Source organism: Macaca mulatta, chromosome X (genome assembly GCF_049350105.2).
Source record: "Macaca mulatta isolate MMU2019108-1 chromosome X, T2T-MMU8v2.0, whole genome shotgun sequence".
NCBI lineage: Eukaryota > Metazoa > Chordata > Mammalia > Primates > Cercopithecidae > Macaca > Macaca mulatta.
The window spans coordinates 96,024,619-96,038,960 of record NC_133426.1 but is presented as its reverse complement, the minus strand read 5'-3'; positions in this window follow the sequence as shown (position 1 = coordinate 96,038,960).

Sequence of the window (14,342 nt, the reverse complement as noted above, 5' to 3'; positions counted from 1 at the left end):
CATGAGATCTAATGGTTTTATAAAGGGCTCCCCAATTTACTCAGCACTCATTCTATCTCCTGGTGCCTTCTGCCATGATTGTAAGTTTCCTGAGGCTTCCCCAGACATGTGGAATTGTGAGTAAATTAAAACTCCTTTCTTTTCTTCTTTTTCTTTCTTTTTTTTTTTTTTTTTTTTTTTTGAGACAGAGTCTCACTCTGTCGCCCAGACTGGAGTGCAGTGGTGCAATCTCTGCTCACCGCAAGGTCTGCCTCCCGGGTTCAGGACATTCTCCTGCCTCAGCCTCCCGAGTAGCTGGGACTATAGGAGCCCACCACACACCTGGCTAATTTTTTTTTTTTTTTTTTTGTATTTTTAGTAGAGACGGGTTTTCATCGTGTTAGCCAGGATGGTCTCTATCTCCTGACCTTGTGATCCTCCCGCCTCTGCCTCCCAAAGTTCTGGGATTACAGGCGTGAGCCACAGTGCCTGGCTAAAACTCTTTTCTTTATAAATTACTCAGTCTTGTGTATTCATAGCAGCATGAGAATGGACTAATACAGTAAATTGGTACCAAAGGAGTGGGGTGCTGCTAAAAGGATACCTGAAAATGTGGAAGCAACTTTGGAATTGGGTAACAGGCAGAGGTTGAAACAGTTTGGAGGGCTCAGAAGAAGAAAGGAAAACATGGGAAAGTTTGGAACTTCCTAGAGACTTGGAGGGCTCAGAAGACAGGATGATGTGGGAAAGGTTGAAACTTCCTAGAGATTTGTTGAATGGCTTTGACTAAAATGCTGATCGTGATATGCACAATGAAGTCCATGCTGAGGTGGTCTCAGATGGAGATGAGGAACTTGTTGGAAACTGGAGCAAAGGTTATCCCTGATATGCAAAGAGTCTGGTGGCATCTTGCCCCTACCCTAGATATCTGTAGAACTTTGAACTTGAGAGAGATGATTTAGGGTATCTGGCAGAATACATTTCTAAGTGGCAAAACATTCAAGAGGAAGCAGAGCATAAAAGTTTGGAAAATTTGCAGTTTGACAATGTGATAGAAAAGAATAACTATTTACTGGGGAGAAATTTAAGGCAGCTGCAGAAATTTGCATAAGTAATGAGGAGCCAAATGCTAATTGCCAAGACAATGGGGAAAATGTCTCCAGGGCATGCCAGAGACCTTCAGGGAAGCCCCTACCATCACAGGCCTGGAGGCCTAGGAGAGAAAAGAGATTTCCTGGACCAGGTCCAGATCCCCCCTGTGGTATGCAGCGTCAGGTTTTGGTGCTGTGCTCCATCTGCTGCAGCGTGGCTAAAAGGTGCCACAGTACAACTCAGGTCATTGCTTCAGGGGATGCAAGCCTCAAGCATTGGCAACTTCTTTTGGTGTTGAGCCTGCGTGTGCACAGATGTCAAGAATTGAGGTTTGGAAACTTCCGCTTACATTTCAGAGGATATGTGTAAATGCCTGAATGTCCAGGCAGAAGATTGTTGTAGGGGCAGATCCCTCAGGGGGAACCTCTACTAGGGCAGTGCAAAAGGGAAATGTGGGGTTGGAGTCCCCACACAAAGTCCCCCTGGGTTACTGTGAGAAGATGGCCACTATTCTTCAGACTCCAGAATGTTAGATCCACCGACAGCTTATACCATGCACCTGGAAAAGCTGCAGACACTCAATGCCAGCCTGTGAAAGTAGCCATGAGTGGAGCTGTACCCTGCAAAGCCACAAGGGAGGAGCTGCCCAAGGCCATGGGAGCCCACCTCTTACATCAGCTTGACCTGGATGTGAGACATGGAGTCAAAGGAGATCACTTTGGAACTTTATTGATTGCTTTGTTGGATTTCAGACTTCCATGGGGGCCTGTACCCCTCTGTTTTGGCCAATTTCTCCCATTTGGAATGGGTGTATTTACCCAATTCCTGTGTCCCCATATTATCTAGGAAGTGACTAATTTGCTTTTGATTTTACAGGCTCATAGGTAGTAGGGACTTGCCTTGTCTCAGATGAGACTTTGGACTTGGACTTTTGGGTTAATGCTGGAATGAATTAAGATTTTTGGGGACTGTTGGAAGGGCATGATTGTGTCTTCAAATGTGAGGACATAAGATTTTGGAGGGGCCAGGGGCAGAGTGATATGGTTTGGCTCTGTTTCCCCACTCAAATCTCACCTTGAAGTGTCATAATCCCCATATGTCAAGGATGGGACCAGGTGGAGATAATTCAGTCATGGGGGTGGTTACCTCCATGCTGTTTTCATAATGGTGATTGAGTTCTCGTGAGATCTTATGATTTTATAAGGGGCTTCCCCTTCACTCAACACTCATTCTCTCTCCTGCCACCCTGTGAAGATGTGTCTTCCACCATGATTGTAAGTTTCCTGAGGCCTTCCCAGTCAGCAAAACTGTGAGTCAAACTTCTTTTCTTTATAAATTACCCAGTCTCAGATGCTTCATAGCAGCGTAAGAATGGGCTACTTTAGAGTGGTAAGCATATTTTTTGCTACTTATTGAACTTTTCAATTTATTTTCTCTACTCTTCTGTCCTTTCATGTCAACAGATTACATGAGTGTTCTCTGTTCTGAGAATTTGATAGAGGGCAAGGCAAATAAAATTTTTTTCACCATGGAGAATAGTCTTTATTCAAAATATACTGATAATAAAGTTGAGTAAATAGACAATAATAAATGGCTATATATTTTAACAATGTACTATTGGATCTCAGTGGATAAAATAGTTATGATATATTTTGTTGATGAAAACTTACTCTATTCAAAGAGAGTTTCAACCACACATTTAATATTAGTTGGGATATATTCACAATTTACATAATTCAATAACTCTACTAACATAAAGACATACAAAGCCATGTGAAAAAGGGTGATATTGGATATGTAAAAATAGAGATTATAAAAAAAAGAAAAATGAAACATTGAGAGGAAAATATATTAAGAAGTTAGGCTTTTAGATTTCTTTTTTGATGAATTTGGTATATAACATCACCAGACCCTTATTAAACTATATATAATATAAAATATCCAGAATGTAATTCCACTTTAAAAAAAATGACAACATTTCTAAATGGAAGAAAAACATTACACAAAGAGATAAGACTGTTTCTATGCATATACAATTTGAAATAACCTTAAAGTATTAGTTTTTGGAGGTTTTTTTTTAATTGTTCCTCGAGAGATTAAACATGAATGAAAGACTACTTCCAACACGGCATAGAAGACTATGAAAGGGAAATCCTAGAGATTTATTTGGAAAATACGAAGTGTTTAAAAATTTTTAATTAATAATCACTTTAATAGTTATAGGAGTCGTTTATCAGTAAACTGATCACTGTTTTGTAGGGCAGAATACTTCCCTATAATGTATACAGAAATAGAGTGTATAGATGTAAAGATTCACTGATGTCATTATTTTCCAGTCATTTGAAGAGTAGGGTTAATGTGTCTATGTAAACTATACCAGTGTATATGACATAGTTTGGATCTGTGTCCCCTCCCAAATCTCAGGTTGAATTGTAATCCTCAATGTTGGAGGTGGGGCTTGGTGAGAAGTGATTGGATCATAGAGCTGTTCCTCATGAAAGGTTTAGCACCACCCCTTGGTGCTGTTCTTATGATGGTGAGTTCTCACGAGATCTGGTTGTTTAAAAGTGTGTATACCTCTCCGCTTCCTGCTCTCTCTTGTTGCTGTGGCCATGGGATGCCTTGCTGCCCCTTTGCCTTCTGCCATAATTGGAGGCTTCCTGAGGCCTCCCTAGAAGCAGAAACCACTACACTTCCTGTACAGCCTGCAGAATCATGAGCCAATTAAACCTCTTTCTTAAAATAAATTACCCAGTCTCAGGTATTACTTTATAATAGTGCGAGAATGGACTAATACAGTGTATGAGTATAAATGTGTATGTATATTAGCATAAGAAAGCACTTAGATAAAGTTATTTGAACTAAAAATAATAAGGCCATTAAGACATTTATATTTTTCTTGACTTCATTTATTTTTATGTTTATTTAAATAGTAGGGTTCCTTACATTGATAAGGCAAATATAATACTGCAAAAAAAAATTTATAGAAGAAGCTTGGCTGGGCATGGTGGCTAATGCCTGTAAACCCAGCACTTTGGGAGGCTGAGGTGGGCAGATCACCTGAGGTCAGGAGTTTGAGACCAGCCTGGTCAACATGGCAAAACCCCGTGTCTACTAAAAATACAAACATTGGCCAGGCATGGTGGTGTGTGCCTGTAGTCCCAGCTACTTGGGGTGGCTGAGGCACGAGAGTCACTTAAACCCAGGCGGAGGAAGTTGCAGTGAGCTGAGATCTCGCCACTGCGCTCCAGCCTGGGCAACAAAGTGAGATTCTGTTTCAAAAATAAAAATAAAAATAAAAATAAATAAGATACTTGCTATAATTTTCCTAGTTTTGTAAGAATTGGATTGACAAGACTTTAAACACTTTCCTTCTAGAAAAATGTCTTCATATTTTGTAAGTTTGAAATAGTTACCTGAGATGCACTTTATTGTTCTAACATATACCTTTCTCATAGGTGAATTTTAAGCAATTATACATAAAATATAGCAGAAACGCAAAATAGTACAGATGTTTCCTAACTTAGATAGTTCTGTGTGTATGTTTCCATTTTTATTACGTTTCTTTTCATTAAGAAAACTTAACCTCAATGCCCTAAAACTAGAACCCTGTTGTCTAACTGAAACTTCCCTGAGACCATGCTGAATAAATTGGTAAGTGAGGAAAATATAGACATCAATGGTTCCATAGATATTTAACTTTCGATAGCATTAATATTATATAGTATTCAGTCATTCCTGCACACTGAATAACAATATTTTTTAATTATATGGTTCTGAACTTGAATGCCATTTGAAGATCCTTGGAACAATGAAATATCCCTATATTTGCTATTGAGTAAAAGTACAAATGCATGCCAAACTTCACTAAATATATACATGAAGAATTGCAACCTTTCCAGCCATGCATAAAAGTTCTCCAAAAGACAATATAAAAAGTAGGTTATATACTGAGTGTTTGTTTTTAACATACTTAATGTTTGTAAAATACTTAAATGTTTGTAAAGCAAAACAAAACTATGTAGTAAAAAACGCATGGTGGTTAAATTATCCACCTTGATATTATTACTGTATAAATTGTGTTTTTAGAATAAGAATGTCAAATTAAGGGTTGTGTTTCCTTGCAGAAACAAAAATTCAACCTTCAAAGATGGAATATGCTCTCATGCTTAGCAAACAATTTCAACTGGATGAGGGTCACCTATGTATTCTAGCTGATACAAGTTGGAGTCTAAAAAGGGAAAAGTCAGCGAAATTAGGCAACCATTTTTTCTTAACAATATTAAACAACATTTTATATATACTAGTTTTCTCCAATTTTAATATAATCATTCCTTTTTTAGCTTATGATATTTGATAAATATTTACATCTATTTTAACAAAACCTGGCTTGTCCAACTAGTATAGTACAATTACTTTATATTTTATCTTTTTTACTATATATTCTATTATCATTTAATTAGAAAAAATCTTAGATTTATAAATGTCCATTGCTTTATTTATAGCCACAGTTCATTTACAATTTATAAAGAGAAATTTTACATTAACTATGTGAAAATTCAAATGACTATTTCATTTTTTTATCTGAGAGTCACAGATAAAAAGTATTTAAGAAAATAGCATAATAATTGATTGTCTATTTGTTTTGATGACTTTCACATAATAGTTTTCACTCAGATATTTTTTCACATGATCATTAATCTTTAACATTTTAATCTTCATAACTGAAGCTTCCATAATGTCTACTTATTATTATGTTTAATGTTAACTCATTAAACTGTAAAATTGGAATATATGCATATATGTATTTAATTTTATAGTTTTAAATTACAAAAGTACTGTATGTTTGTTGTAGTCATTCAAAACATAAAGAGATGTATAAAGGTCATACACTAGCAGTGTCAATAGCTCCTCTAACTTCCAATGCTCTCCTGCCAAGGTTACTAAAATTAACTTTTTGCTATCTATCATTTTCTGTACTTATACCAGCAAATGTTAGTTCAACAAGCATAATATTTCTGAAATATTTTATATTTTAAGTTTTTTAAAGCCAGTATCTTTCTTGCACCCTTACTTACTTACCCAAGGGATTATAGTGAAGTGAAAGGAAAATAGGACATAAAGTTTCACCTAGACAGAAAATAACAGAAAAATCAATATTTTCTGATATTGAGGAGTTATAAATTTAATTCATTTTTAAAGGAACCATCATTTGGTTTCATTGGTTTTCTGTATTGCTTTTGCTTGTTTTCTAGTTCATCGATCTATGCCCTTTTTTAATATTCTTTTTTTTCAGTTTAATTTGAGATTCTTTTCTAATTTTTCAAGGTAGAAGTTTAGATCACTGGTTTTTAATACTTTTATTATTATTCTTTTCTAATATAGGTATTTAAAGTTAGAAAATTCCTAATAAGTGCTGTTTTAGCTGCATTCCACAAATTTTAAATACATTTTATTTTGATTTTGTCATTTCAAAATACTTCTTAATTTATGTTTTTGATTTATTATTCTTCCATCCAGAGATTATTCAAAGTTATGTTCTTTAATTTTCAAATAATTGGAATTTTTCTTTTTATATTATAATTAATTTCTAATTTATTTCATTTTGGCAAAATAATAGACTCTTTCAGATTTTAATCTTTTTACATTTATTGAGCCTTGTTTCATTGCCAGTATATGATCTATACTAATAAAACAAAACATGTGTACTTAAAAATAATATATACCGTACTTACCAGATGTATGCTATTTAAATATCAACTAAATAAAAGTAACTATAGTGTTGATCTGATCATAAAAGTGTCTATTTCTATGTTCCATTGATTTTGTGTTTGTGTCTCCACATACAATAATGAATTTTTCTATTTCGTCTTGCAGTTCTACCAGTTTGATCTTAGGTGTTTTGACATATTTTTCTTAGGTGCATACACATTGAGGATTATCATGTCTTCTTGGAAGATTGCTCTCTTTATGTAATGCCCCACATTATCGCTGATAATTTTCTGTGCACTGAAGCCTGCTTTGTTATTATAACTACTCGATATTTCCTGTGAATATTTTAGCATTGTATATCATTCTCAGTTTTTTAACTTTCAATTTATCTGCTTTCATAGAGATTTCATGTAGACAATATATATGCAGGTCATTTTGTCTTTATTAAATCTGACATTTTCTGTTCTTTAATTGGTACATTTAGACCTTTAACATTTAAAATAATTATTGATATAGTTGAATTATCTATGTTTTCTATTTGTTGTCCATTTATGTATGTATTTAATTTTTCATTTATTTTCTGCCTTCTCTTGTTTTAACTGAGCATTTTATGGAATTTTCTTTTCTCTTCTCTATTAGTATACCAACTTATAACTGTCTTTTATTTCAAATGGTTGCTCTGCTTAGACTAGTTTTTGCTAAGGTTTTTATATGTCAAAAAACATTTTGTTTTTCTTCACTAAGGATAGTCTTAATAGCTTAATAGACATTTTTAAATCCTTGTCTGTTACTTTTAATACGTTGTTCATCTTAAGGTCAGAATTCACTGTGATTTTTTTCTGTTTATTTTGTTTTGAGACAAGGTCTCGCTCTGTCAAGTAGGCTGGAGTATAGTGGCTCAAACATAGCTTACTGCAGCCACTGTAGCCTCGACCTCCTGGGCTGAAGCAATCCTCCTACCTCAGCCTCCTGAGTAGCTGGGAATATATGTGTGTGCCACCGTGCCTAGCTAATTTATTATTTTATTTTGTAGAGACAGGATCTCACTATGTTGCCCAAGCTGTGATTTTATTTTCTTTAAGACAGTGTGCTGTTTTCTTGGTTTTTCATATATTGGGTAATATGATATCACAGATGCTAAGTTGTCTAGTTTCTGGATTTATTTATCATCATCATTATTTTTATTTACTATTATTATTGTTATTATTTGAGAAGGAGTCTTGGTCTGTTGCCCAGGCTGGAGTGCAGTGGCACGATCTCAGATCACTGCAGCTTCTGCCTCCCAGGCTCATGCCATTCTCCTGCCTCAGCCTCCCAAGTAGCTGGGACTACAGGCACCCGCCACCACGCCCGGCTAATTTTTTTGTATTTTTTAGTAGAGACAGGGTTTCACCGTATTAGCCAGGATGGTCTCGATTTCCTGACCTCGTGATCCACCCACCTCCGCCTCCCAGAGTGCTGGGATTACAGGCGTGAGCCATCGCGCCTGGCTATTTTTATTTTTTTAATTATGTTTCTCTAATGAATACTCTGTTTCTTGTTTTAGTAGGTTGGCTCTTTTTTTATTTGCTTCATGAGGTTCGCATGCTGATTCTTATCCAGTACTTCCAACTCCCTTCAAATTTCTGTCTTTATGTTTTTATTTAGGTTTATCAGAGTCTGGTCTGCACGTTAATGTTTCAATTGCCTTAACAGAGATGTGAGTAAACCATGCTTAGGGATCCCCTTTATGGCTTTTTTTCTACCAAAATTCCTCCACTCTTTTAGGCTTCCTCAGATTCACATGTTCCCTTCACAGTGGAACACAATAGACTGTAATTAGCCCTAGGCCCTGGGGGCATGAACTGAGTTCTCTATCTGCCCTCATCCATGGTACACCCGCTATGTGAGTCTTTCTGTCTCTTTTCACTCTCCATAACTCAGATAGTTGCTTTTTTATATTATTTCTAGGATTTTGTTGGCAAAAAGAGTCAAACTCTATAAAATATTTGAAGATATTTATTTTGAGCCAAATGTGAGTGACCAATGGCTTAAGACACAGCCTTCAGGAGACCTTGAGAGCATGTGTCCTAGGTGGCCAGGCTACATCTTGGTTTTATACAATTTGGAGAGACATAAGACATCAATCAATGCATGTTAAGACATACATTGGTTTGGTCTGGAAAGGTGGGACAACTGAAAACAGGGGATTTCAGGTCATAGGTGGATTCCAATATTTTCTGATTGGCAATTGGTTGAAGGAGATTATTATCTAAAGACCTAGAATCAATAGAAAAGAGTGTCTGGGTTATGATAAGCCACTATGGGGACCAAGGTTTTATGATGCAGATGAAGCCTCCAGATAGTAGACATCAGTAAGAATGAATTGTAAATGTTTGTTACCAGACTTAAAGAGTCTGCTCTATCAGTCTCTGTGTTTATGTTAATTCTGGTCAGATGCGACTGAATTCCAAAAGGGAGGAGGGCACACTGAGGCATGTTCCGCACCCCCTATTCATCATGGCATAAACTGGTTTTTCAGGTTTACTTTGGAATGCAATTGACCAAGAAGAGGGGTCCATTGAGATCAATTGAGGGGCTTAAATTTTATTATTAATTTACAGTTTGATAGTTCTATGCAGTGTGACATGGTAAGGTTCTAGTCCATCATATCTGAATGCAGAATATGTGGTCACCTAATTTTTGACAAAAGATCCACACACATCAAATGAGAAAAGCCTAAAAGTTTTACCAAATGATGAAGAATAAATAGACTTTCTGTGTGGACAAAAAAAAAAAAAAAAAAAAAACCTTGACGCAAAGAAAATATTTCAAAATTGTATATTAGATAAAGAAACTTGGTATCTAAAATGTAAAACAAAACGTTATAACTTTCTAAGAAGCTAGGCAATAAAAAAATGGAGAAGATTGTTGAGACATGAAAGTTGTTTAGCTTGATTGTTCATCACAAAAATGCAACTAACAACCATAATTATATACTACTACACACAAACCAAAAAGGCTAAATTTAATAAGATTTATAATCTGAAGTAATAACAAGAATGTGGAGCTACTAATTTCACATATTACTTCTAGAAATGCACAATGTCACAACTTATTTGTAGAATTGTGTATCAACTTTGTATAAAGTTAAGTATACACCTACTATATTGCCCAGCAATTACACTTTTAATTAAAATAAATGAAAATATATATCATCAAAAGACTAAAATAACTGCTCTCAATAAACATTTCATAGTAGCTAAAAATATAAATAACTGCAATATACATGAATAGGTGAATACATCAGTGAATCTGGGTATAGTCACACAATAAAGTAATTTTCAACAATATAACAAAATACTGATATACACAAACAACCTAGATAAGCTTTCAAATGATTATGTTGAACATTAGAACCAGACAAAAGAAAATCTATATGTTTTATTTCATTAATATGTAGTTCCTTTTTTTTTTGAGATGGAGTCTCACTGTCGCCCACGCTGGAGTGCAGTGACACAATCTCCACTCACTGCAACCTCTGCCTCCCGGGTTCAAGCGATTCTACTGCCTCAGCCTCCCGAGTAGCTGGGACTACAGGTACATGCCACCACGCCTGGCTAATTTTTTGTATGTTTAGTAGAGATGGGGTTTCACCATGTTAGCCAGGATGATCTTGATCTCCTGACCCCGTGATCCACCTGCATCCGCCACCCAAAGTACTGGGATTACAGTCATGAGCCACCGAGCCCGGGCCAATATGGAGTTCTAGAAGATATAAAACAAAACTGTAATGAAAGAAAGATTTGTGTTTGCCAGAAGCCATTGATTTCATTCAAATTTATGCATCACATAACAAAAATTTAATGTGATGTTAAACTTTTATTAGATCAAATTTCAGTTACAATTTCCCTGTGAGGCTGGGCACGTTGGCTCACGCCTATAATCCCAGCACTTTGGGAGGCCAAGGCAGGCAGATCATGAGGTCAGGAGTTTGAGAACAGCCTGGCCAACATGGTGAAACCCCGTCTCTACAAAAAATACAAAAATTAGGCAGGAGTGGTGGCAGGCACCTGTAATCCCAGCTACTCGGAGGACTGAGGTAGGAGAATCGCTTGAGCCTGGGAGGCGGAGGTTGCAATGAGCTGAGACTGTGCCATTGCACTCCAGCCTGGGTGACAGAGCGAGATTCCATCTCAAAAAAAAAAACAAAAAAAACCAACAATCCCTGTGAAAATTGTATCCAGAGTTATATAAATGCTTATTGACCAAGGTATCAGTTTCTACCATGTGACTAGATAATTGAGAGGTGGATGTACTAAGTAACTTGTAATATTTTCTCCAAAAATAAGGCTGTGTAGCAGAATAGAGTCTGCAAGTTTGTGGACCAGGCATGGTAGCTCATGCCTGTAATCCCAGCAATTTGGGAGGCTGAGGTGGGTGGATCATTTGAGGTCAGGAGTTCGAGGAGTCCAGCCTGGGCAACATGGTGAAACCCAATCTCTTTGCATTTTGTAAAAATAGAAAAATTAGCCAAGTGTGGTGGTGTGCACCTGTAGTCCCAGCTGCTCAGGAGGCTGAGGCAGGAGAATCACTTGAACGTGGCAGAGGTTGCAGTGAGCTGAGATCATGCCCCTGCACTCCAGCCTGGGCAACAGAGTGAGACCCTTTCTCAAAAACAAACAAACAAACAAAAAAGAATCTGGACATTTTAAGATGAGACTCTTCTTTCATATTATTTTTTTTCTTTTTTTCACATATGAAATGAGCAACATTCATTGCCCTTAGGGACAGTTCAGGTAGAGCCAAGAATAAAAAGTCATTGCTCAGCAATGATTTTAAGATAGAGATTCTAAAGTCAATGATAGATAAAATAGTCTAAAGGTCAGTGCTCTTTTGATTTTCAGAGCCAAATTCTTGGGACAAAATCTATTCTGAAATTTTAAAATGTGTTTTGCTGATTAGTAGCTATCATCTAATATTTAATCACCCTTGTATTCCTCAAATACATTCTACTTGTAGGATCCAGTGGAAAACTCCCCCTTCACTCTCTAAAGGTTCACTAAGAATCGACTGAGAAAAGGTAGTCTACTAGGAGAGAAGACTTAAAGTGTATTAGTGTACATGGCAGAAGAGGGGAATCGTGGAGTGATTACCTTATCACCGAGTGGCACACAGATGCTTATATGCCATTCTTCTTAGGGAACAGGAAGATGGGGAAGTATGGATGATTTTTAAGAGGGCAGCAATTTTTTTTTTTTAAGGAAAATCCAATGGACTTGAAGAAAGTACAATAACCTGGCAGAAACGCTGTTGGGCCCATACAACAAACAATGGTTTATGACAAAAGTCTGTGCAGGTGTTTTGATAGCCTTCAGTTTTTCTTCCTGTGATATGAGTTCAGTTAATGAAACTCAGAGAATGGACCAGAGGTAATTGTTTTCTTCTTTGGAAATCTGGACTACAGGCAGAAAACAGAATTTCAGAGACCAACTTTATCCTGTGCGTTGGGACTGATGGAAGATGGGTGGTTCGGAGAGGTGTGGAAGGTCAGAGAGACCTTGAAACTTCTGATTCAGCATGTCAAAGCATCATATTACTTTGGGGTATCAGCTTCTGAGACCCAGCATTATATTGCTGGATTACATCTACTATGTAGTTTAAAAAGTTTACATCTATATTGATGAGTGAAATTGGTCTACAGTTTTATTTCTGTACTATATTGAATTTTTAGTGCTAAAGTTATTGTGACCACATACACTATAGTAGAGAATTACTTGTCATTTTCTACCATCTCATAATATAATAACCATTTCAATAACCTATCGTTTTAAAGATTAGATAGAACTGACCTACAAATACATCTTTTAGTGGTTCCCTTTTCAATAGAAAATTATAAAACAACTTTCTAATCTGTGCTGTGGTAATGTTAACTTTAACTATTGATATTTTTCTAGGAAATCGTTCTTTTGTTAAAGGTGTCCAAATTTATTTTCATAGATCTGCATATATCAAATTCTTGAAAATGTTAAATTACTAGTTATGATTCTCATCTTTTCTCATTTATATAATTAGCTATTTTAGCTCTTTTTTCCTCATAAATATTTTTTCTATTTTACTAAACTATAAAAAAGAGAAAATTACTCCTACATATACATCCAATTCATTGTATTTATTTATTTACTGCTTTATTAACTTCATGTTATCTGTTATGTTAACTAATTCCTTTTTCTTACTTTCTTTTGGTTAATTTTGTCATTTTTTTCTAATTTCTCTAGAGTAGCAAACTCTTTTTTTTTGGTTTTTCTTGTAATTAAAACATTCAAAGTTTTAATTTTTTCTTTGAGAATTATATTTCATAAGTTTGGGTATAAGATGTTTTTATCAATTCATACTATATATATTTTTATATTTGACTTTTGGCATTCTCCTTTATTGAAATTTTATAAGGATATTTCAAATATCCACATAGTTAATGCTTTTTGTTTATACTTTTTATTTTTTTATTATTGTTTTCAAATTGTATTGGATTATTATCATACATTGTAAGGATTTTATAATTTTCAGTTATATATTATATATATATAAATTTCAAATATACGTATATGTATATTTTCACATATACATTATTTATTGCCAAGTATATGATTGATATTTCCACCAAATATTGCATGGATAGAAAAAAAAATAAATATATCTAAATTAAGGTTGTAATTTAGTTTTGTTCTACATTTATTTTCTGTGATGTTTGGGGTACACCAGACAAGTGAAGAAGTTAGAAAATTATGTCCCCACTAGTTTACATAGCGTTGCAGTCACATATCTTTATGGATTGATTAAGATTCATGATAATATAGGACAAAGCACTCTGCACTCCAGCATGAGTTGGATCTCAATCCCCATATATGTTTGCAGCCAGTAACTTATGTAGTGAACACTATGTACAACCAGAAATGATAGCCCTACCTGACTTACAATTTTCAACTTATGATTTAACAAAAATGGCTCCTTTTATCATAATGTAATATCTCATGTCTAAGATAAATATTTTCACTCATGCTTTCTTTTTCCCTGCATTTGTAGGTAGTAATTTATGACATTTATTTTCAAACTTCTTCTAAAATGTATTTTACTCTTTTCATTATTCTTTTAGGTTCAGAATACATGTGCAGGTTTTTTACACAAATAAATTGTATATTGTGGAGATCTGCTGAACAGATTATTCCATCACCCAGATAATATATATGGTACCTGATAGGTAGTTTTTCAATCCTCACCCTCCAGCCACCCTCCATCCTCAAGTAGCCCCTGATTTCTATAGTTTCCTTCTTTTTGTCCACGTGTACTCAGTTTAGCTCCCACTTACAAATAAGAGCATGCAATATTTGGTTTTCAATCTTGCATTAGTTCACCTAGGATAATGGCCTCAGCTCCATCCATGTTGTTTCAAAGGACATGATCTCAGTCTTTTTATGGCTATGCAGTATTCCATAGTGTACATATACCATATTTTCTTTATCCAGTCTACCACTGTTGGGCATTTAGGTTGATTCCATGTCTTTGCTATTGTTAGTACTGAA